We start from the raw sequence: 25,244 nt of genomic DNA on the forward strand, positions 1-25,244 counted from the left end.
TTACAATTTAGAAAGTGCAAAAATGTTCACAAAGGTCTCAATCATACGTGCTCCATATTAGAAATATATCGCTCCCCATCAGTAATACAGAAGAAAAACATGCCCACAACATGCATAAAGTTCCCCTTCTCCAATCCTCCCCATCAGGGTCGGACTGTGATTTTCAGACTCTTTCCTACCGCGTCCATGGGAAAATCATAGTGAGCACCTGCGCACAATCGCTCGCGGTGGGTGGTGCTCACGTGGTTGGCTGCATGGTGCCGCAGCAGTGGGGTCCAGAGGGGGGCACTGGACAGCAGCCCCGGTGGGCCCTGGGCCCCCAGTCTGACCCTGCTCCCTGTCTTTTGTTGCTTTTATCAGTAAGTTATCAGGCTGGGCACTCACCAATCCGAAAGGATCCGATTACCGGGTGCAGTTCTTGCTGACTCTCTCTCTCTACCTGAAGCTCCACCTAGTTGTGCAGAGACCCCATGCGGCAGAGGTTTTTTCTTGTTGGTGCGCATAATAACTTATGTAGTGACATCATTGGCGCTTTTTGAAGTTAAAGCAGCCATTTGCCTCAGCGTCCTTGCCCTAAAGCGCACTTGATTCAGCATGGATCCGGCTGCTGGTAGATGTGCCACCTCCAAATCATCTGGGTGAGTGCCTTGCCTACTGTTTTCTTATAAAAAATCTACAAAAAGAGCTCAGTTCTCAATTTCTCTATTTACTGTGACTCTAACTAACTAGAAGTCCAATGTGCTATTCATTGCACCACAGAGCCAGTCAGGAACCTGCCACCAGCCCTCCCATTGTGGCCCCAGGACCCACACATACACAACGTGTACAGTACATCACACTTCTACTTACAAGTAATGTCTCATAAAACAGAGGTCCAAAATGTTATCATGCTCAGTGGCCCCCAGTTTTGCCATTCAATTCCCAATTTGGTTCATCTGTAGGAGCACCACAGAGTGAGCTTCTTCTGCTTCTTCATTCTTCACACCGTGGGCATGCATGTAGTAAAGTGAAAAGCCAAACTTAAAGCAAAAACCCAGCCTTTTCACTAAACATGTGATTCCAACTAAGATCCCAACTAAGATTCAATAAAAAATTTTACCTCGGAATTTCAAAATCCACCTGTTCTGATTGCAGAGCCCAGTGAACCTCCGCAGAGGGGTTTTCTGGATAGAGGGCTATACAGATGCATCTGGCATTGGCTGGGGAGCCCATAAAGAGGGGACACAAGCTCAGGGAGTATGGAGAAGGAATCTATCACATCTCCCTTCAAATGTTCTAGAGATATCAGCAGTTTGAGAAGCTCTAATCTCCTTCAGGTCAGTTCTCCTAGGCACTTCAGTGAAGATTAGATGTGACAATGCTTCAGCAGTAACTTACATAAGGAAACAAGGAGGGACTGGCAGTAACAGGCTCCTGAAGGAGATCTCCCAATCATGATGTGGGCTCAATACAATCTCCTAAATATTACTGCCGTTCACGTTCCAGGAGTCTTGAATTGTCAAGCGGATGCCTTGAGCAGGGGCGTTCCAAGCAAAGTGGGGTGGTAACTCTGTCTGAAGGTCTTCAATTGGGTGACGTCCAAATGGTGTCTTCCCCTTGTGGACTTGATGGCCTCAGAGTAGAATTTAAAAATCCAGACCTTAGTTTCCAGAGTCCAGTGGCCATCAGCGACGGCAGTAGATGCACTCTCTCAGGACTGGACACACCTCTGGGCGTATGTGTTTCCCACATTCCTGTTAATTTACAGGTGCTGAAGAAGATACTTTTATCTCAGATGGAGGTGATTGCAATCTTGTTGGATTGGCCTCACAGGCTTTAGTATCCTCTTCTAAAATGTTTGGCAGTTCAGGAACCATTGAAGTTACCAATAACAAAGAAGTTATTAAATCAGGGTCTTCTCCTATACCCGAATCAAGAAAATTCAACCTTGTGGCCTGGAGGTTGAGAAGAAGTTGAGAGGCCAGGAAATCTGGGACTTCGGCGACCTACCATAGAATTTTGGATCACTTTACGTATTGGTTACAGAATCAAGGGGTTAATTCCTTGGAACCTTCTACTCCTATGGTACTTGATTTTCTTCAATCTGGCCTAGAGTGTGGATTAAGCTTGTGCTCATTGAAGGTCCAGGTCTCAGTGCTGTCGGCCATCCTAGGCAGAAGCTGGGTGGAGGAACCTTTGATCGATCAATTCTTTAAAGCAGTTATAAGAATACATCCTCCAGTAATGAGCTCTTCTCCATCATCGGATTTACCGTTGGTTCTAAATGCTTTGTCATCCCCGCCTTATTCAGGAGATTCCTTTATGGCCATTGTCTTTGAAAACAATATTGCTGATTGCGCTAGCATCTGTCAGATGAGTAGGGGAACTTCAAGCCCTATTCTCAGAACATCCCTACACCGTGTTCCATGAGGAGAAAGTAGTTCTAAGACCAGTCCCATCATTCCTGCTTAAGGTTTTGGCCTTTCTTCTGAATGAGCCTATTGTTTTACCTACATTATCATCAGAAAGTGGGGGAAAGCCATTTAGATGTCAAGAGATGTCTCAGGGAGTACATTCAGAGAACGGAATCCTTCAGACTCTCAGAAGCTGTTTATTATACCAGTGGGCTCAAGGAAAGGAGAGCCATCATCTAAAAGAACCCTGAGTACTTGGATTGTCAAGTCTATATCAAAGGCTTATACTGAGCAGGGTAAACAGTCGCCAGCAGGTTTGAGGGCACACTCAACTAGAGGTATTGTGGCCTCATGGGCAGCAGAGGAAGGAGTGTCGATGGAGTCGATATGCAAAGCTGCAACTTGGGCTTTCCCCAACACATTCATCAGACATTACAAGCTTTATTTATTTTCTTCTTCAGATGATAAATTTGGCCAATCTGCTCTTTCAGGCCTCATCTGATTAAATTGTTAAACAGCCTTGTGTCCCTCCCCTATTGCTGTGGTATTTTCCAAAGGTAATTGATTATACTGCCGGGAATGACCAGGAAAAGAAAATGACTGTGAGTATGAATATACTATCCCTTATGGTGCACTCAGGAAGGGGCCTCACATATTGAACTCCTATGATTAACAAGCTGGGTATTAGTGGTGTGCGAGTCGGGTACAACCCAACCTGCTCCCGACCCGCCCTCCCTCCACCCGCGCCCGACTTCCGGGTTCCTTTTATAAACCTGCGTCGATGATGTCTGAAAAGGGGCGGGATGAGCAGCTATAAAAGCAGAAGTCGCCACCCGCAAATGCCTGAACCCAACTGACCCGTGGGTCCCGCCTGTATATCACTACTGGATATTACCTCTGTCACACAGTGTAAATTGACTCTGGTGGGACTCAAACCCAAAACCAACTTGATCATAGAAGACAATGTGCACCACAGAGCCAAAGCCACTAAGTGTTTTAGCCGTCCTGGCTTAGGAAGGGGCTCATATGGACCAATGATCAAACATGTTAGAATTTAACTCTGGGGTATATGAACACACAGCTTTGTATAACTTGCTCTAACTACATTGAAAGCTAACATACTGTATGTTGAGTGTAACAGCAGGTTATACAGTATATAGCAACAACTGCCTGAGGCAGGAATCAAACTCACAACCTAAGGGAACAATATTACCTAATAACTAACACACTAGCCAATGTGCCACAGAAACACCGGCAGATAAAATGTGTATAACATATCTAACAACATTTCAGCTACAATCATTGTTGAACCAAATACATACTGAGAATAAATTGGGCAACATATAAAGCTACAAACACATAATTCTGCCAGTTTGCACCCAGTTTGAGCAATGTATAGTGAGATATTAATATTTACACAATCCCTGACTGAGACCAGACAACTAAGAAGACAAAATACAAGCTGAACACTAGTAAAAAGAGGTCCATACATAGAGGAACATTGAGCCCCATCAGGGAGACAGGTGGGACCCCTGGTAGGGACGTCATACACAAGTCTAATCAGGACATATATTGTAATGCTTTTTAGTTTTGACAATCTGCCTATGGGGGAATCAAAAGCCGACTCTGGTGGGACTCGAACCCACAACCTTTGAAAATCTTGATCAACTAGAAGTCCAATGCGCTATCCATTGCGCCACAGAGCCAGTCAGAATACAACAAGGAGCCACCTGTTATGGCCCCAGGACCCATACTCACACAGTAAGACTGTACAGTACATCACATTTCAACGTAAAAATAATTTCTTAACTTAGAGCAGAAACCCAGCCTTTTCACTCTACTGCACATGTGCTGGCCAAGGCTGTCGATAAATGAAGAAGTGGAAGAAGATGGTCCCTTTGTGGTGCTCCTAGAGAAGAACCCTGGGGTGGTGCAGTTTTAGCAAACAGGAGCACCTACCCAGGGTATAAGGTAAGTGATTACAACCAGAACACATGCACATCTAGTTATCTTAACAACATGACCAGTGTCTAAAGGTGGCCATACATGGGTCAATATAAAATGGCGACACACCAAGTTGGCAGCATATTGGGCAGTGTATGGGGTCCTCTGAATGGTCTTCCTTGATCAATATCTGGGCAAACATTGTGCAGATGTCGATTGGCCAGGTTTAAAAATCCCATTGGATCAAGGACCCCATTGGTTCATTGATGCTGTTCACAATCCGTCCACCTGTTTTTCCAGTGTTGTGATCTCTAGGGACCACGATCAAATCAGTCTGATATCTCCCAACTCAAGGTGGGCATATTGGGGCGATCTGCTTGTTTGACGACCTTAACTCTGGGGGTGTGGGTTCAGGGAATTCAAGAACGCTATGCCAAGAGGGGGGACGGGAGGGAGCACTGTCACAGACCTCATGTACAAGTCCAATCAGTAGCCACACACACACTGTGAGACATTATGGCACATCACACTTCCATCTACAGTCACACCCTGATTTTGTTTTTTCCATTGGATGGGGGGAGTTAAATACGGAAAACCTTTAAATAGGGGTACGTAAAATCAGACTTTTCCTGTAAAAATGGTATAAACTGCAAGAAAGAGACTTAAAATGAGGATAAACTAACTTTCACAGGGGATAAACAAATGTTATAGTAGCACTTCCACTACAATTATTGTTGCACCAAATAAATACTGAAAATTGGGACGTCATACACAAGTCTAATCAGGACATATATTGCAATGGTTTTTAGTTTTGACAATCTGCCTATGGGGCACTCAAAAGCCGACTTTGGTGGAAATGGAACCCACAACCTCTGCATATCTTAACTTAATAAACTAGAAGTCCAATGCACTATCCATTGTGCCACAGAGCCAGTAGGCAACCACACACCATGAGCCACACACACTGTGAGACCATACAGTACATTTGGTACAGTAGTCACCACTACAACTGCTTCTCTTTTCTTGGCAGCGCACAATGCTTTTACAGGTATGGGACCTGTTATCCAGAATGCTTAGGACCTGGGGTGTTCCAGATAATGGATCTTTCTGTAATTTGGATCTTCATACCTTAAGTCTACTAGAAAATCATATAAACATTAAATAAACCCAATAGGCTGATTTTGCTTCCAATAAGGATTCATTCTATTTTAGTTGGGATCAAGTACAAGCTACTGTTTTATTATTACAGAGAAAAAAAAATGGGATTATTTGGATAAAATGGAGTCTATGGGAGATGACCTCTGTGGATAATGGTTTTCCGGATAACGGATCCCATACCTGTATTGCACACTTAGGGCAACATTTCAGGCTATACAGACCTATCAAGCTGACTGAACCAGTCAACCCATTTGTTATCCTGTTGCGCCATCTAGTGGTTATTAGTGTACAAAACAGTATACAAAGTCATTACAATTTAGAAAGTGCAAGAATGTCCACAAAGGTCTCAAACATACGTGCTCCATATTAGAAAAGTGTGAGTGCTTGATTAGATATACATATTAAACACATGTGAAAGTACCCTGGTCTGGTGGAAAATGTTTAAGGAAAACGGCTGCCATGAGGGGGAATGGGGGGAGCACATATACAAGTCTAATTAGTACCAATACATCAGTTGCAACACTTTTTAGTTTTGCCAATCTGTCTTTCCTGGTCATCCCCGGCAGCATAATCAATTACCTTTGGGTTAGCTCTCCCCGTCAGTAATACAGAAGAAACACAGGCCCCCAACACACATAAAGGTCCCCTCCCCCAATCCTCCCCGTCTTTTGTTTCTTAACAGGCTCATCGATCCAAAAGGATCTGATTACCGGGTGCAGTTCTTGCTGACTCTCTCCACCCAAAACCCAGTCTATAGCCTAGTTGTGCAGAGACCCCATGTGGCAGGGTTTATCTTGTTGGTGCGCATATTAGCTTCAATTGTGACATCATCGGCGCACTTTTCCAAGTTAAAGCAGTTAAAGTATAGTTATTGTATAAATAAAAACATATAACACTACTGTCTATGGTGCACTCCTGTCCAATGGCTCAGGAATGGGGCTCACATAGGGACAAATGATTGAGAAGTTGGATTTTCTCTGCAAATGGCATCTAACAGGTGACTCTGGTGAGACTCAAACCCACAACCTTTGAATAGTTTCACCTGGTCAAACAGAAAACCAACATACTCTCCATTGTACTACAGAAGCGGCTGACATAGCAATAGGACAACTCTGGGGAGCAGGGATGCAGTGGTTATGAAGTGGGGTCTATTGAGGGCCACTATGTTAGCTGTGCGAGTTTAATTCCCCTTTAACCATTTCATAAAACTCGCCAATGCAAGTACAAAAATTAATATAATTTTTTTCTGAACATAAGTAACTTTTTCACCAACTACAGTATATGTACAGATATGGGACATGTTATCCAGAATGCTGTGGACCTGGGGTTTTCCAGATAATGGATCTTTCTGTCATTTGGATCTTCATACCTTAAATCTACAAGAAAATCATGTAAACATTAAATAAACCCAATAATCTGGTTCTGCTTCCAATAAGGATTAACTATTCTTATTCTTAAGGAGTGTATGGGATACGGCATTTCTGTAATTCGGAGCTTTCTGGATAAAGGGTTTCCAGATAATGGGTCCTCTACCTGTATAACCTTCCATGACTTATGTTTAAAACAAAAGTCTACTGCTGGGAAATGAATATTCTGAAACTTAGGGAAGTCAGCAGAGTGCACTGTCACAACACGACTACAGAACGGAGTCTGATGGCTCTAAGTACGGGGCATAAAGCGAGCAAGCTCTGTGGCACAATGGATGGCGCATTGGACTTCTAGATGAGTGAAAGTATTCAAAGGTTGTGGGTTTGAGTCCCACCAGAGTTAAATATTGAAAGCTAAAAAAAAGAAAACCCTGTCAACTCAGGCTCAGGCCTGGACTGAGAATTAAAGTAGGCCCAGACATTTCAGGTACACAGAGGCCCACACCAGTCCACTGAATTTGGCACTTCATAGCAGCCCCTCTGGCATTTGCCAGAACCAACAGATAGCCAGTCCAGGCCTGCCTTGCTCTTATCACCAAAAAAAAGCAGATGGGTTCTGGATTGTTCTAGAGTGCAAGCTCCTGCTCAGCAATCTGCAAGAGAAGGGAACTCAAGTGGCCTCCAACACAACTGCACAACTCTGCGTTAGAAAGGTGGGTGCAGGGAAGCAGGACTTTATTGGGGAGAACTGAATCTCTAAATTTTCTTCCCCAGGTCAGGGAAGTTTTGCACCACCATCATTCTTACCTTTCCTAGGCCTCCCACGGCACAAATAGACTCGACCATAGAGTGACAATTTCCACAGTGACTAAAAGAATGGGATATCTTGCCTTGTTTTCTAGAAGACCGAGGCACGTTCCATTGTAGCACAGAGTTGCTTGCTGCAAGATAAATAGAATACTAAAGTCAGGCAAAATCTAAAGGACCAAAAAGTTACTCTGCCCAATGGTACCCAATGGTATAGTGAGTTATCAAGATTCACACAGTCCCACTGAGACCAGACAACTAAGGACACAGAATACAAGTTGATGACTAAGGAAAAGGGTCCCATACATAGAGGAAAGCAGGGCCATCGGGGGGACATCATCAGTGTTGGACTGGGACACCAGGGGCCCACCCATAAACCTTAGACCAGGGGCCCACCAAAAAACCTTAAACCAGGGGCCCACTCTTAGTACTATTATTCTTCCTCTCCTCACTCAACCTCTATTCTGCTAGTCTCTTTTCTTTACATGCTATAATCTATTATTCCATCTATTTAGCCTCTTTTTCTCATAGAAATAGGAAATGAACATAAAATAGGGCAAATGTTTAGCAGCACAAGGGCCCGTTGACACCTGGGCCCACCGGGACTTTTCCTGGTATCCCGGTGGGCCAGTCCGACACTGGACATCATACACAAGTCTAATCAGGACATCAGTTGGAAAGCTTTTTAGTTCTGGCAAACTGTCTATGGTGCACTGCAGTCCTGGCTTAGGAAGGGGCTCATATATGGACCAATGATTATCTATGGTTAGAATTTAACGCTGGGAGATCTGAACACACAGCTTTGCATAACTTGTTCTAACTACATTGAAAGCTAACATACTGTTTGTTGAGTGTAATTGCAGATTATTCTGTATATAACTAGATACAAAGACTGCCTCAGGCAGGAATCAAACTCACAACCTAAGAAACTTTATATCTTGAAGGCTAACACACTAGCCAATGTGCCACAGAATCACCAGCAAATCAAGCATTTATAACATAACTAACTTTTATAGCAACGCTTCAGCTATAATTATTGTTACACCAAATACAGACTGAGAATAAATTGGACAACATATAAAAAGACAAATAATTCTACTGGTTTACACCCAACTTGAGCAATGTATAGTGAGATATCAAGATTCACACAATCCCTGACTGAAACCAGACAACTAAGAACACAGAATACAAGCTGAACACTAGAACAAAAGGCCATACATAGAGGAAAGCAGAGCCACCATAAAGGAGACAGGTGAAAGGCCTATGAGAGAAATCATACACAAGTCTAATCAGGACATCAGTTGGAAAGCTTTTCAGTGTTGACAATCTCTCTATGGTGCACTCTTGTCAAATGGCTGAGAAAGGGCAACAAGTTGGAATTTTATCTCCACCACCAACTCTGGTGGGACTCAAACCCACAACATATGAATGCCTTCACTTAGTTAACTAGAAATCCAACACGCTATCCATTGTGCCACAGAGCCAGACTAGAATAGAGCCAACACACACTGTGAGACCATACAGTACATTACATTTCTGGAATTTTTTCATATTTTTTTATTCTCCATTAATTTATCTCATAGTACCATTAGGGTGAGATACAAAGTCAGTCTTGAGCAGGAGTCCCACTCACAACCTTAGGAAACGTTACATCAGGAGTCTAATGCACCACAGATACACCCGTATAGCAGGGACGTATAGTATCACTAACTGTTATATCAACATTTCAGCTTCAATTATTGTTGCACCAAATACATACTGAGAATAAATTGGGCAACATATAAAGCTACAGACACATAATTCTGCCAGTTTGCACCAGTTGTACCAGTTTGGGCAATGTATAGTGAGATATCAATATTTACACAATCCCTGACTGAGACCAGACAACTAAGAAGACAAAATACAAGCGGAACACTAGTAAAAAGAGGTCCATACATAGAGGAAAATTGAGCCCCATCAGGGAGACAGGTGGGACATCATACACAAGTCTAATCAGGACATATATTGTAATGCTTTTTAGTTTTGACAATCTGCCTATGGGACACTCAAAAGCCGACTCTGGTGGGACTCGAACCCACAACCTTTGAATGCCTTAGCTTAAGCAACTAGAAGTCCAATGCGCTATCCATTGCGCCACAGAGCCAGTTAGAAAGCTGCCCCAAGCCACCCTTTGTGGCCCCAGGGGTGTAACTACAAAGGAAGCAGACCCTGTGGCTTCAGGGGGGCCCAGGAGTTAAAAGGGTCCCCATGAGGCCCTAACTAATGAGCAGTTTCTATATATTATGGTAAAACAGGGCAGCCTCTGAATATGCTGGGGGCCCTAAAATTAATTTGCTATGGGCCCAGTAACATGTAGTTATGCCACTGCCAGGACCCACACATACACAGTAAGATCATACAGTTCATCACACTTCTACTTACAGGTCATTTCTCATAAAACAGAGTTCTGGCAAACTGTCTATGGTGCACTGCAGTCCTGGCTTAGGAAGGGGCTCATATATGGACCAATGATTTACCAAACTTCATGGTTAGATTATCACTAGGAGGGAATTAGAACATACACCTTTGTATAACTTGTATTAAATATATTAAAGACTAACATACTGTTCATTGAGTGTAACAGCAGAATATACTACTATGTCTGGATACAAAGACTGGTGGCTGATAATTCCTCGATGAGTTCCTAAAAACATTAAGTGATAATTATTAACATATCAGACTGACACATACTATCAGTAATCATAGTATTAATTTTTTTGGATGTCACACTCACATTTGAGGAGGATGGCACTATTTCCACTGATCTGTTTTGTAAAGCTACGGCCGCCAATTCCATTCAAAATGTTCAAAGTCACCATCCCATGTCTCCTAAAAGAGGAATTCTGGTGGGTGAATTCCTACGGCTGCGACGCAACTGTTCTGATCTGTCTACATTTAAACAACGCTCACTAGAACTCACAACACAACTGATTGCAAGGGGTTATTCCCACACCTTGATCCAGAAGACTCACTCAAGGGCCATTAAGACCCCCGGAAACAAAGTGGATGAACAACCTATTTGCTTCATTGGTACCTATTGTAAGCAGTGGCCAGGAATAAATTGTAAGTTAAAGAAACATTGACATGTACGACTGACTGACCCAGTCTTGGCAGCAACACTCGGGCCCCGTCCTCTTACATGTAGTCATAGGGCAACGAATTTGTGAGACTGCTTAGTCAGTAGTCATTTCAATAAACAGGCAAGCAAATCAACATAATGTAATGGGCACATTCCCATGTGGTAAATGTAGAGCCTGTGGTTACATATATAACCAATATTCAGTAATGGATAGATTTGGTCACACAGCATTACACAAAGTTTTACATGTACTACAGACTGTGTCATCTATATACTTACCTGCCCCTGTAATAACATCTACATCAGTAAAACTAATCATGTTTTCAAAAAAAGAATCCTAGAACATGTGTCCAGCATTGATAATGCTTTGGACTGGATTAAATCGGACAGAAAACTTCCTCCAGTCAGCAGGCATTTTTTGGAATATCGCAATAATTCAAGTGAAGGTCTAAGAGCAACTGGTTTATCCAGAATATCCCTTGGAATCAGGGGGCCAATCTGAATCAATCATCCCTCTAAAGGTGGCCATAGATGTAGAGATCCGCTCATTTGGCGAATTTGCAAAAGGAGCAGATCTCTCCACCTGATATGCCCACATTGAGGTGGGTGATTTAGGGCGGATTCGATTATGGCCCAACGATTGGATCATAATGCATTCAATATGGACGGACAGATCACGGGACCACATCAGATGCGGCCTCGATCCGACAGGATTTTTTACCCTAGCCGATCGACTTTCGGCCAGATATCAATCAGGGAAGCCCGTCTGATGGCCCCACACACGGGTCTGTCTGCAGCTTTTATCGGCCCGTGTATGGGGGACTTTAGCCAAAGAGAGTGAATGTATTTTTGTGATGAATGCCCTAAACCCCCATGGCTTCAATGAAAGTATCACTATGAATATTTTTATTTAATATCTTTACTTATTATCCTGTACCTCTGGATTCCTGGAGATTGAATGAACGATATAAACTGATGCACTCACAGTAGTTTTGGTGAATTCACATTTGTTCTATAAGGATACGTTGTCATGAATATAATCTGTTACATTTGTGTAACACTTTGTGACCTGTTTCCTTTTTACTTGATACTTTCAGCAGAGGGGAAGTTTATTCTATTAACCAGGAAGAGTCAGATAAGTACATTGTATATATGAGGTGCTTCTACTCCTCTTTTGCTTCAATTCTGTCCTCATGATTGGCTGGTTTGAAATTGACAAACAGATGCACATTAATTTATAGACGTGCTCTTCCCATCACCACTTCAGTCTTTGACAAAGCTCATGTACAGTGAATACTCACTAGTGATGGGGTCTATTTTGGTTATCTGCAATTCCTGCAACTTTGTATCTATCTGTGCAAAGTGATTTCTGTTGGAGGGTGTTAATGCACTGACTGATCAGAGTCTTAATACTTAACCCTCTACAATCCATTTATAACTTAAAGTCCGTATAGCTTTCCCTCCTAATTTTTATTTTTAACTTTTATTGTTGATTTCTAGACACACACTTATAATTTAGTATTAAAATGTACATTTTAAATAAATATACGTTGGGACTCTCTATACACTGGGTGGGTGCAGCTAAATGGGTCATTCTTTTTCTATTTGGTTAATTAATACTTCACTTGACTCTACACACCATATATTTGTTTCTCTTTCCATCCAGTGGAAGGTGTTGCCAATTATCTATCTTGGTGCATTAGATACAAAGACTGACTTAGGTAAGAATCAAACTCACAACCTAAGAAATTCTTCCACCTTAAATGTTAACACACTAGTCATTGTGCCACAGTAAATCTAGCAACCCTCGGTATAACATAACTAACTAACATTTCAGTTACAATTATTGTAGCACCAAATACATACTGAAAATAAATTGGGCAATATGTAAATCTACAGATAAATAATTCCACCAGTTGGAGCAATGTATAGGAAGACAGGTGAAAGGCCTATGAGAGAAATCATACACAAGTCTAATCAGGACATCAGTTGGAAAGCTTTTAGTGTTGACAATCTCTCTATGGTGCACTCTTGTCAAATGGCTGAGAAAGGGACTCACATATGGACCAGTGATTAACAAGATGGGATTTACAAAAGCTGAATCTGATGGGAGTCGAACACACAACATTTGAATGCCTTAGCTTAATAAACTAGAAGTCCAATGCACTACCCATTGTGCCACAGAGCCAGTAGGCAACCACACACCATGAGCCACACACACTGTGAGACCATACAGTACATTTGGTACAGTAGTCACCACTACAACTGCTTCTCTTTTCTTGGCAGCGCACGTTCTCCAATGGCAACTTACCATCGGCACACAAATGCAGGAGCAACTGTAACAGCACCACATATTCATTAAATGCCTTTACAGGTATGGGACCTGTTATCCAGAATGCTCAGGACCTGGGGTGTTCCAGATAATGGATCTTTATGTAATTTGGATCTTCATACCTTAAAGAAGATACAAACCCTTGCTACTAAAATCCCCTACCCCCCCTTCCATACATAGACCCCCCTGCCCTGCTCCCCCCCCCAGCCTAGGTGGTACCTTTGCTAAATGCCACTAACTATTTACTTACCCCTCGGTGCAGATTCTGTCCAGCGGAGTTCAGCCACTTTACAGGTGTGGGACCTGTTATTCAGAATGCTCAGGACCTAGGGTGTTAATGGATTTTCCATAATTTGGACCTTCATACCTTATGTCTACTAGAAAATCATGTAAACGTTTAAAAAAAATATATATATATATTCAAGTTTTGCTTCCAATAAGGATTATTTATATCTTAGTCGGGATCAAGTACAAGATACTGTTTTATTATTACAGATAAAAAGGAAATCATTTTTATAAATTTGGATTATTTGGATAAAATGGGGTCTATATGAGTTGGCCTTTCTGAATAATGGATTTCCGGATAACGGATCCCATACCTGTATTGTACACTTATTGCATTACAGTAACATTTCAGGCTATACAGACCTATCAAGCTGATGGACACACATTAACAACCCATTTGTTATCCTGTTGCGCCATCTAGTGGTTATTAGTGTACAAAACAGTATACAAAGTCATTACAATTTAGAAAGTGCAAAAATGTCCACAAAGGTCTCATACATACGTGCTCCATATTAGAAAAGTGTGAGTGCTTGATTAGATGTACATATTAAACACATGTGAAAGTACCCAGGTCCGATGGAAAATATTTAAGGAGAACGGCTGCCATGAGGGGGGATAGGGGAGCACATATCAGTTGCAACACTTTTAAGTTTTGCCAATCTGTCTTTCCTGGTCATCCCTGGCAGTATAATCAATTACCTTGATGTGCAGACTCTTTCCTACCGGGTCCATGGGAAAATCATAGTGAGCACCTCGCGGTGGGTGGTGCGCACGTGGTCGGCTGCATGGTGCTGCAGCAGTGGGGTCCAGAGGGGGGAACTGGACAGCCCTGGGCCCCATGTCTGACTCTGCTCCCTGTCTTATTTTGCTTTTATCAGTAAGTTATCAGGCTGGGCACTCACCAATACGAAAGGATCCGATTACCGGGTGCAGTTCTTGCTGACTCTCTCTCTCTACCTGAAGCTCCACCTAGTTGTGTAGAGACCCCATGCGGCAGAGGTTTTTTCTTGTTGGTGCGCAAAATAGCTTATGTAGTGACATCATTGGCGCTTTTTGAAGTTAAAGCAGCCATTTGCCTCAGCGTCCTTGCCCTAAAGCGCGCTTCATTCAGCATGGATCCAGCTGCCTGTAGATGTGCCACCTCCAAATCATCTGGGTGAGTGCCTTGCCTACTGTTTTCTTATAAAAAATCTACAAAAAGAGCAGTTCTCAATTTCTCTATTTACTGTGACTCTAACTAACTAGAAGTCCAATGTGCTATCCATTGCGCCACAGAGCCAGTCAGGAACCTGCCACCAGCCCTCTCATTGTGGCCCCAGGACCCACACATATACAACGTGTACAGTACATCACACTTCTACTTACAAGTAATGTTTAATAAAACAGAGCTCCAGAATGTAATCATGCTCAGTGGCCCCCAGTTTGGCCATGCAATTCCCAATTTGGTACATCTGTAGGAGCACCACAGAGTGAGCTTCTTCTGCTTCTTCATTCTTCACACCGTGGGCATTCAGGTAGTAAAGTGAAAAGGCAAACTTAAAGCAATAACCCAGACTTTTCACTCTACTGAACATGTGATTCCAACTAAGATCCCAACTTAGATACAATAAAATTTGTTTACCTTGGGATTTTAAAATCCACCTGAACCTCCGCAGAGGGGTTTTCTGGAAGAACCAGACTGGATAGAGGTCTATACAGATGCATCTGCCATTGGCTGGGGAGCCCATAAAGAGGGGACTCAAGGAGTATGGAGAAGGAATCTATCACATCTTAATGTTAGCTCAAATGTTCTAGAGCTAAGAGCAGTTTGAGAAGCTCTAATCTCCTTCGGGTCAGTTCTCCTAGGTACTTCAGTGAAGATCAGATGTGACAATGCTTCGGCAGTAACTTACATAAGGAAACAAGGAGGGACTGGCAGTAACAGGCTCCTGAATGAGACTCTCCAAATCACGATGTGGGCTCAATACCATTTCCTAAATATTACTGCCGTTCACATTCCAGGAGTCTTGAATTGTCAAGCGGATGCCTTGAGCAGGGGCGTTCCAAGCAAAGTAGGGTGGTAACTGTGTCTGAAGCTCTTCAATTGGGTGACGTCCAAATGGGGTCTTCCCCTTGTGGACTTGATGGCCTCAGAGCAGAATTTAAAAATCCAGACCTTAGTTTCCAGAGTCCCGTGGCCATCAGCGAAGGCAGTGGATGCACTCTCTCTCAGGACTGGACACACCTCTGGGCGTATGTGTTTCCAACATTCCCGTTAATTTACATGTGCTGAAGAAGATACTTTTATCTCAGATGGAGGTGATTGCAATCTTGCCGGATTGGCCTAACAGGCCTTAGTATCCTCTTCTAAAATAGAACCATTGAAGTTACCAATAACAAAGAAGTTATTAAGTCAGGGTCCTCTCCTATATTTGAATCAAGTAAATTCAACCTTGTGGCCTGGAGGTTGAGAAGAAGTTGAGAGGCCAGGAAATCTGGGACTTCTGTGACCTACCATAGAATTTTGGATCACTTTACCTCTTGGTTACAGAATCAAGGGGTTAATTCCTTGGAACCTTCTACTCCTATGGTACTTGATTTTCTGCAATCTGGCCTAGATTGTGGATTAAGCTTGTGCTCATTGAAGGTCCAAGTCTCAGTGCTGTTGGCCATCCTAGGCAGAAGCTGGGTGGAGGAACCTTTGATCGATCAATTCTTTAAAGCAGTTTTAAGAATACATCCTCCAGTAAAGAGCTCTTCTCCATCATGGGATTTACCGTTTGTTCTAAATGCTTTGTCATCTCCATCTTATTCAGGAGATTCCTTTATGGCCATTGTCTTTGAAAACAATATTGCTGATTGCGCTAGCATCTGAGAGATGAGTAGGGGAACTTCAAGCCCTATTCTCAGAACATCCCTACACCGTGTTCCATGAGGAGAAAGTAGTTCTAAGACCAGTCCCATCATTCCTGCCTAAGGTTTTGGCCTTTCATCTGAATGAGCCTATTGTTTTACCTACATTTTCATCAGAGAGTGGGGAAAAGTTATTTAGGTGTCAAGAGATGTGTCATAAAGAACATTCTGAGAACTGAATCCTTCAGAGAGTCTCAGAAGCTGTTTATTATACCAGTGGGCTCAAGGAAAGGAGAGCCAGCATCTAAAAGAACCTTGAGTACTTGTATTGTCAAGTCTATATCAAAGGCTTATACTGAGCAGGATAAACAGTCGCCAGCAGGTTTGAGGGCACACTCAACTAGAGGTATTGTGACCTCATGGGCAGCAGAGGAAGGAGTGTCGATGGAGTCGATATGCAAAGCTGCAACTTGGGCTTTTCCCAACACATTCATCAGACATTACAAGCTTTATTTATTTTCTTCTTCAGATAGTAAATTTGGCCAATCTGCTCTTTCGGGCTTCATCTGATTAAATTGTTAAACAGCCTTGTGTCCCTCCCTTATTGCGGTGGTATTTTCCAAAGGTAATTGATTATACTGCCGGGGATGACCAGGAAAAGACAATGACTGTGAGTATGAATATACTATCCCTTATGGTGCACTCAGGAAGGGGCCTCACATATTGAACTCCTATGATTAACAAGCTGGGTATTAGTGGTGTGCGAGTCGGGTACAACCCAACCCGCTCCCGACCTGCCCTCCCTCAACCCGCGCCCGACTTCCGGGTTCCTTTTATAAACCAGCGTCGATGATGTCTGAAAAGGTGCGGGATGAGCAGCTATAAAAGCAGAAGTCGCCACCCGCAAATGCCTGAAGCTGACTGACCCGTGGGTCCCGCCTGTATATCACTACTGGATATTACCTCTGTCACACAGTGTAAATTGACTCTGGTGGGACTCAAAGCCAAAACCAACTTGATCATAGAAGACAATGCGCTCTCCACAGAGCCAGTGTCGCTAAGTGTTTTAGCCGTCCTGGTTTAGAATTTAACTCTGGGGGATCTGAACACACAGCTTTGTATAACTTGCTCTAACTACATTGAAAGCTAACATACTGTATGTAGAGTGTAACAGCAGGTTTTACAGTATATAGCAACAACTGCCTGAGGCAGGAATCAAACTCACAACCTAAGGGAACCATTTTTCTTGATAACTAACACACTAGCCAATGCGCCACAGAAAAACCAGCAAATAAACTGTATATAACAAAACTAACAACATTTCAGCTACAATCATTGTTGAACCAAACATACTGAGAATAAATTGGGCAACATATAAAGCTACAGACACATAATTCTGCCAGTTTGCACCCAGTTTGGGCAATGTATAGTGAGAAATTAATATTTACACAATCCCTGACTGAGACCAGACAACTAAGAAGACAAAATACCAACGGAACACTAGTAAAAAGAGGTCCATACATAGAGGAACATTGGGACGTCATACACAAGTCTAATCAGGACATATATTGCAATGCTTTTCAGTTTTGACAATCTGCCTATGGGGCACTCAAAAGATAACTATGGTGGAAATCGAACCCACAACCGCTGCATATCTTAACTTAATAAACTAGAAGTCCAATACACTAACCATGGTGCCACAGAGCCAGTAGGCAACCACACACCATGAGCCACACACACTGTGAGACCATACAGTACATTTGGTACAGTAGTCACCACTACAACTGCTTCTCTTTTCTTGGCAGCGCACGTTCCCCAATGGCAACTTACCATCGGCACACAAATGCAGGAGCAACTGTAACAGCACCACATATTCATTAAATGCCTTTACTGGTATGGGACCTGTTATCTAGAATCTTCATACCTTAAGTCTACTAGAAAATCATGTAAACAGTAAATAAACCCAATAGGCTGGTTTTGCTTCCAATAAGGATAAATTATATTTTAGTTTGGATCAAGTACAAGGTTCTGTTTTATTACAGAGAAAAAAAAATGGGATTATTTGGATAAAATGGAGTCTATGGAAGATGACCTCTGTGGATAATGGTTTTCCAGATAACGGATCCCATACCTGTATTGCAGACTTCGGTCAACATTTCAGGCATTACAGTCCTATCAAGCTGACTGAACCAGTCAACCCATTTGTTATCCTGTTGCGCCATCTAGTGGTTATTAGTGTACAAAACAGTATACAAAGTCATTACAATTTAGAAAGTGCAAAAATGTCCACAAAGGTCTCAAACATACGTGCTCCATATTAGAAAAGTGTGAGTGTAGACTTATGTATAAAACAAGGACTCTAACAGTTCTGATTCTTTTGCTTTCTGTAATGTGCTTGAAAAGTGAAAATACTGCTCTCCTCTGCGCAGGAGAATTATATTCCATCTGCATAAAAACAAAAATAAGATATGTTAGAGAATATGACATTGTTTTTCAATAAAAATGTTTTGAAAAGAAAAGCGTGAGTGCTTGATTAGATATACATATTAAACACATCTGCAAGTACCCTGGTCTGGTGGAAAACATTTAAGGAAAACAGCTGCCATGAGGGGGAATGTGGGGAGCACATACAGTATACAAGTCTAATCAGTACCAATATATCAGTTGCAACACTTTTTAGTTTTGGCAATCTGTCTTTCCTGGTCATCCCCAGCAGCATAATCAATTACCTTTGGGTTAGCTCTCCCCGTCAGTAATACAGAAGAAACACAGGCCCCCAACATGCATAAAGTTCCCCCCCCCATCCTCCCCGTCTTTTGTTTCTTAACAGGCTCATCGATCCAAAAGGATCTGATTACCGGGTGCAGTTCTTGCTGACTCTCTCCACCCAAAACCCAGCCTATAGCCTAGTTGTGCAGAGACCCCATGTGGCAGGGTTTATCTTGTTGGTGCGCATATTAGCTTCAATTGTGACATCATCGGCGCACTTTTCCAAGTTAAAGCAGTTAAAGTATAGTTATTGTATAAATAAAAAGGCAACATATAACACTACAGCTAGATAAAGATAGATTTTAGAATAGTTACATTTGGGAAACGTATACTGAGAATGAAGATTGTCATTAGGTGGGGGGGGAATTGGTTGGGTTGCCTTTTAGTTTTGCCAATCTGTCTATGGTGCACTCCTGTCCAATGGCTCAGGAATGGGGCTCACATAGGGACCACTGATTGAGAAGTTGGATTTTCTCTGCAAATGGCATCTAACAGGTGACTCTGGTGAGACTCAAACCCACAACCTTTGAATAGTTTCACCTGGTCAAACAGAAAACCAACGCACTCCCCATTGTACTACAGAAGCGGCTGACGTAGCAATAGGACAACTCTGGGGAGCAGGGATGCAGTGGTTATGAAGTGGGGTCTATTGAGGGCCACTATGTTAGCTGTGCGAGTTTAATTCCCCTTTAACCATTTCATAAAACTCGCCAATGCAAGTACAAAAATTAATATAATTTTTTTCTGAACATAAGTAACTTTTTCACCAACTACAGTATATGTACAGATATGGGACATGTTATCCAGAATGCTGTGGACCTGGGGTTTTCCAGATAATGGATCTTTCTGTCATTTGGATCTTCATACCTTAAATCTACAAGAAAATCATGTAAACATTAAATAAACCCAATAATCTGGTTCTGCTTCCAATAAGGATTAACTATTCTTATTCTTAAGGAGTGAATGGGAGACGGCCTTTCTGTAATTCGGAGCTTTCTGGATAAAGGGTTTCCAGATAATGGGTCCTCTACCTGTATAACCTTCCATGACTTATGTTTAAAACAAAAGTCTACTGCTGGGAAATGAATATTCTGAAACTTAGGGAAGTCAGCAGAGTGCACTGTCATGACACGACTACAGAACAGAGTCTGATGGCTCTAAGTACTGTCCATAAAGCGAGCAAGCTCTGTGGCACAATGGATGGCGCATTGGACTTCTAGATGAGTGAAAGTATTCAAAGGTTGTGGGTTTGAGTCCCACCAGAGTTAAATATTGAAAGCTAAAAAAAAGTAAGCTGTGTTGACTCAGGCTCAGGCCTGGACTGAGAATTAAAGTAGGCCCAGACATTTCAGGTACACAGAGGCCCACACCCGTCCACTGAATTTGGCACTTCATAGCAGCCCCTCTGGCATTTGCCAGAGCCAACAGATAGCCAGTCCAGGCCTGCCTTGCTCTTATCACCAAAAAAATTGGTGCATTAGATGCCAGATGGGTTCTGGATTGTTCTAGAGTGCAAGCTCCTGCTCAGCAATCTGCAAGAGAAGGGAACTCAAGTGGCCTCCAACACAATTGCACAACTCTGCGTTAGAAAGGTGGGTGCAGGGAAGCAGGACTTTTTTGGGGAGAACTGAATCTCTAAATTTTCTTCCCCAGGTCAGTGATGGTTTTCAGGGAAGTTTTGCACCACCGGCATTCTGACCTTTCCTAGGCCTCCCACGGCACAAATAGACTCGACCATAGAGTGACAATTTCCACAGTGACTCAAAGAATGGGATATCTTACCTTGTTTTCTAGAAGACTGAGGCACATTCCATTGTAGCACAGAGCTGCTTGCTGCAAGATAAATAGAATACTAAAGTCAGGCAAAGTCTAAAGGACCAAAAAGTTACTCTGCCCAATGGTACCCAATGGTATAGTGAGTTATCAAGATTCACACAGTCCCACTGAGACCAGACAACTAAGGACACAGAATACAAGTTGATGACTAAGGAAAAGGGTCCCATACACAGGGCAGCCATCAGGGGGGGACAGGGGGGTGAGTTATAGGGGGCCCCGAGGGTAAGGGGGGCCCGGCCATGCCACACTTACTTCATTAGCCGGGCCCCCCATCTTTCTGAGAGCTGCTGACTTCGGGAAGGCATGGACGTTTAAGGGGCCCTGGCCACCAATTTTCTCATAATGTGGGGGGGGCCTGGCCACCAAAATCATACGCAAGTCTAATCAGGACATCAGTTGGAAAGCTTTTCAGTGTTGACAATCTCTCTATGGTGCACTCTTGTCAAATGGCTGAGAAAAGGACTCACATATGGACCAGTGATTAACAAGATGGGTTTTACAAAAGCTAACTCCTATGGGAGTTGAACCCACAACCTTTGAATATGTTAACTTGATCAACTAGAAGTCCAATGCACTATCCATTGTGCCACAGAGCCAGTAGCCAACCACACACCATGAGCCACACACACTGTGAGACCATACAGTACATTTGGTACAGTAGTCACCACTACAACTGCTTCTCTTTTCTTGGCAGCGCACGTTCCCCAATGGCAACTTACCATCGGCACACAAATGCAGGAGCAACTGTAACAGCACCACATATTCATGAAATGCCTTTACAGGTATGGGACCTGTTATCCAGAATGCTCAGGACCTGGGCTGTTCCAGATAACAGATTTTTCTGTAATTTTGATCTTCATACTTTAAAGGAGAAACAAGCCCTTGCTACTAAAATCCCCTACCCCCCCCACCCTACATAGACCCGCCGCCCAGCCCCCCCTCGCCTAGGTGGTACCTTTGCTAAATGCCCCTAACACTTTACTTTCCCCTCGGTGCAAATTCTGTCCAGCGGAGTTCAGCCATCTTCAGTAATCTTCAGCTCTTCTTCCAGCGCTTCGGCAATTTCTGTGACTTTTTGCACATGTGCAGTTGTCGTGAAACATAATATTGCTCCAACTGCACATGTGCCAATACGGCACTTACTTCCCGAAGATTACCGAAGAGAAGAAGATGGCTGCCGTAAACTCCGCTGGACAGAATCTGCACCAAGGGGTAAGTAAAGAGTTAGAGGAATTTAGCAAAGGTAACACCTAGGCTTTTACAGGTGTGGGACCTGTTATTCAGAATTCTCAGGACCTGAGGTGTTAATGGATTTTCCATAATTTGGACCTTCATACCTTATGTCTACTATAAAAACATGTAAACATTTAAAAAAAAAAACCTATATTCTGGTTTTGCTTCCAATAAGGATTAATTATATTTTAGTCGGGATCAAACACAAGCTACTGTTTTATTATTACAGATAAATTTGGATTATTTGGATAAAATGGAGTCTATGTGAGTTGGCCTTTCTCAATAATGGATTTCCGCATAACGGATCCCATACCTGTATTGCACACTTATTGCATTACAGCAACATTTCAGGCTATACAGACCTATCAAGCTGACAAACCACATTAACAAGCCATTTGTTATCCTGTTGCGCCATCTAGTGGTTATTAGTGTACAAAACAGTATACAAAGTCATTACAATTTAGAAAGTGCACATATACAAGTCTAATTAGTACCAATACATCAGTTGCAACACTTTTAAGTTTTGCCAATATGTCTTTTCCTGGTCATCCCTGGCAGTATAATCAATTACCTTTGGGTTATCAGGCTGGGCACTCACCAATCCGAAAGGATCCGATTACCGGGTGCAGTTCTTGCTGACTCTCTCTACCTGAAGCTCCACCCAGTTGTGTAGAGACCCCATGCGGCAGAGGTTTTTTTCTTGTTGGTGCGCATAATAACTTATGTAGTGACATCATTGGCGCTTTTTGAAGTTAAAGCAGCCATTTGCCTCAGCGTCCTTGCCCTAAAGCGCGCTTCATTCAGTATGGATCCAGCTGCTGGTAGATGTGCCACCTCCAAATCATCTGGGTGAGTGCCTTGCCTACTGTTTTCTTATAAAAAATCTACAAAAACAGTTCTCAATTTCTCTATTTGCAGTGACTCTAACTAACTAGAAGTCCAATGTGCTATTCATTGCGCCACAGAGCCAGTCAGGAACCTGCCACCAGCCTTCCCATTGTGGCCCCAGGACCCACATATACACAACGTGTACAGTACATCACACTTCTACTTACAAGTAATGTCTCATAAAACAGAGGTCCAAAATGTTATCATGCTCAGTGGCACCCAGTTTGGCCATGCAATTCCCAATTTGGTTCATCTGTAGGAGCACCACAGAGTGAGCTTCTTCTGCTTCTTCATTCTTCACACCGTGGGCATTCATGTAGTAAAGTGAAAAGCCAAACTTTTCACTCTACTGAACATGTGATTCCAACTAAGATCCCAACTAAGATACAATAAAGTTTGTTTACCTTGGAATTTTAAAATCCACCTGTTCTGATGGCAGAGCCCAGTGAACCTCCGCAGAGGGGTTTTCTGGAAGAACCACACTGGATAGAGGTCTATACAGATGCATCTGGCAATGGCTGGGGAGCCCATAAAGAGGGGACTCAAGGAGTATGGAGAAGGAATCTATCACATCTCCCTTCAAATGTTCTAGAGCTAAGAGCAGTTTGAGAAGCTCTAATCTCCTTCGGGTCAGTTCTCCTAGGCACTTTAGTGAAGATCAGATCTGAGAATGCTTCAGCAGTAGCTTACATAAGGAAACAAGGAGGGACTTGCAGTAACAGGCTCCTGAAGGAGACTCTCTAAATCACGATGTGTGCTCAATACCATCTCCTAAATATTACTGCCGTTTACATTCCAGGAGTCTTGAATTGTCAAAAGTGGGGTGGTAACTGTGTCTGAAGGTCTTCAATTGGGTGACGTCCAAATGGGGTCTTCCCCTTGTGTACTTGATGGCCTGGACAAACGTCTGGGCATATGTGTTTCCCACATTCCCGTTAATTTACAGGTGCTGAAGAAGATACTTTTATCTCAGATGGAGGTGATTGTAATCTTGCCGGATTGGCCTCACAGGCCTTAGTATCCTCTTCTAAAATGTTTGGCAGTTCAGGAACCATTGAAGTTACCAATAACAAAGAAGTTATTAAGTCAGGGTCCTCTCCTATACCTGGATCAAGAAAATTCAACTTTGTGGCCTGGAGGTTGAGAAGAAGTTGAGAGGCTAGGAAATCTGGAACTTCGGCGACCTACCATAGAATTTTGGATCACTTTACCTCTTGGTTAAAGAATCAAGGGGTTCATTCCTTGGAACCTTCTACTCCTATGGTACTTGATTTTCTGCAATCTGGCCTAGATTGTGGATTAAGCTTGTGCTCATTGAAGGTCCAGGTCTCAGTGTTGTCGGCCATGCTAGGCAGAAGCTGGGTGGAGGAACCTTTGATAGATCAATTCTTTAAAGCAGTTTTAAGAATACATCATCCAGTAAAGAGCTCTTCTCCATCTTGGGATTTACCGTTGGTTCTAAATGCTTTGTCCTCTCCACCTTATTCAGGAGATTCCTTTATGGCCATTGTCTTTGAAAACAATATTGTTGATTGCGCTAGCATCTGAGAGATGAGTAGGGGAACTTCCAGCCCTATTCTCAGAACATCCCTACACCGTGTTCCATGAGGAGAAAGTAGTTCTAAGACCAGTCCCATCATTCCTGCCTAAGGTTTTGGCCTTTTATCTGAATTAGTCTATTGTTTTACCTACATTATCATCAGAAAGTGGGGAAAAGTTATTTGGATGTCAAGAGATGTGTCAGGGAGTACATTCTGAGAACTGAATCCTTCAGAAAGTCTCAGTAGCTGTTTATTATACCAGTGGGCTTGAGGAAAGGAGAGCCAGCATCTAAAAGAAACTTGAGTACTTGGATTGTCAAGGCTATATCAAAGGCTTTTACTGAGCAGGGTAAACGGTCACCAGTGAGGGCACACTCAACTAGAGGTATTGTGGCCTCATGGGCAGCAGAGGAAGGAGTCGATATGCAAAGCTGCAACTTGGGCTTTCCCCAACACATTCATCAGACATTACAAGCTTTATTTATTTTCTTCTTCAGATAGTAAATTTGGCCAATCTGCTCTTTCGGGCCTCATCTGATTAAATTGTTAAACAGCCTTGTGTCCCTCCCCTATTGCTGTGGTATTTTCCAAAGGTAATTGATTATACTGCCGGGGATGACCAGGAAAAGAAAATGACTGTGAGTATGAATATACTATCCCTTATGGTGCACTCAGGAAGGGGCCCTCACATATTGAACTCCTATGATTAACAAGCTGGGTATTAGTGGTGTGCGAGTCGGG

Source organism: Xenopus laevis, chromosome 8L (assembly GCF_017654675.1).
Source record: "Xenopus laevis strain J_2021 chromosome 8L, Xenopus_laevis_v10.1, whole genome shotgun sequence".
NCBI lineage: Eukaryota > Metazoa > Chordata > Amphibia > Anura > Pipidae > Xenopus > Xenopus laevis.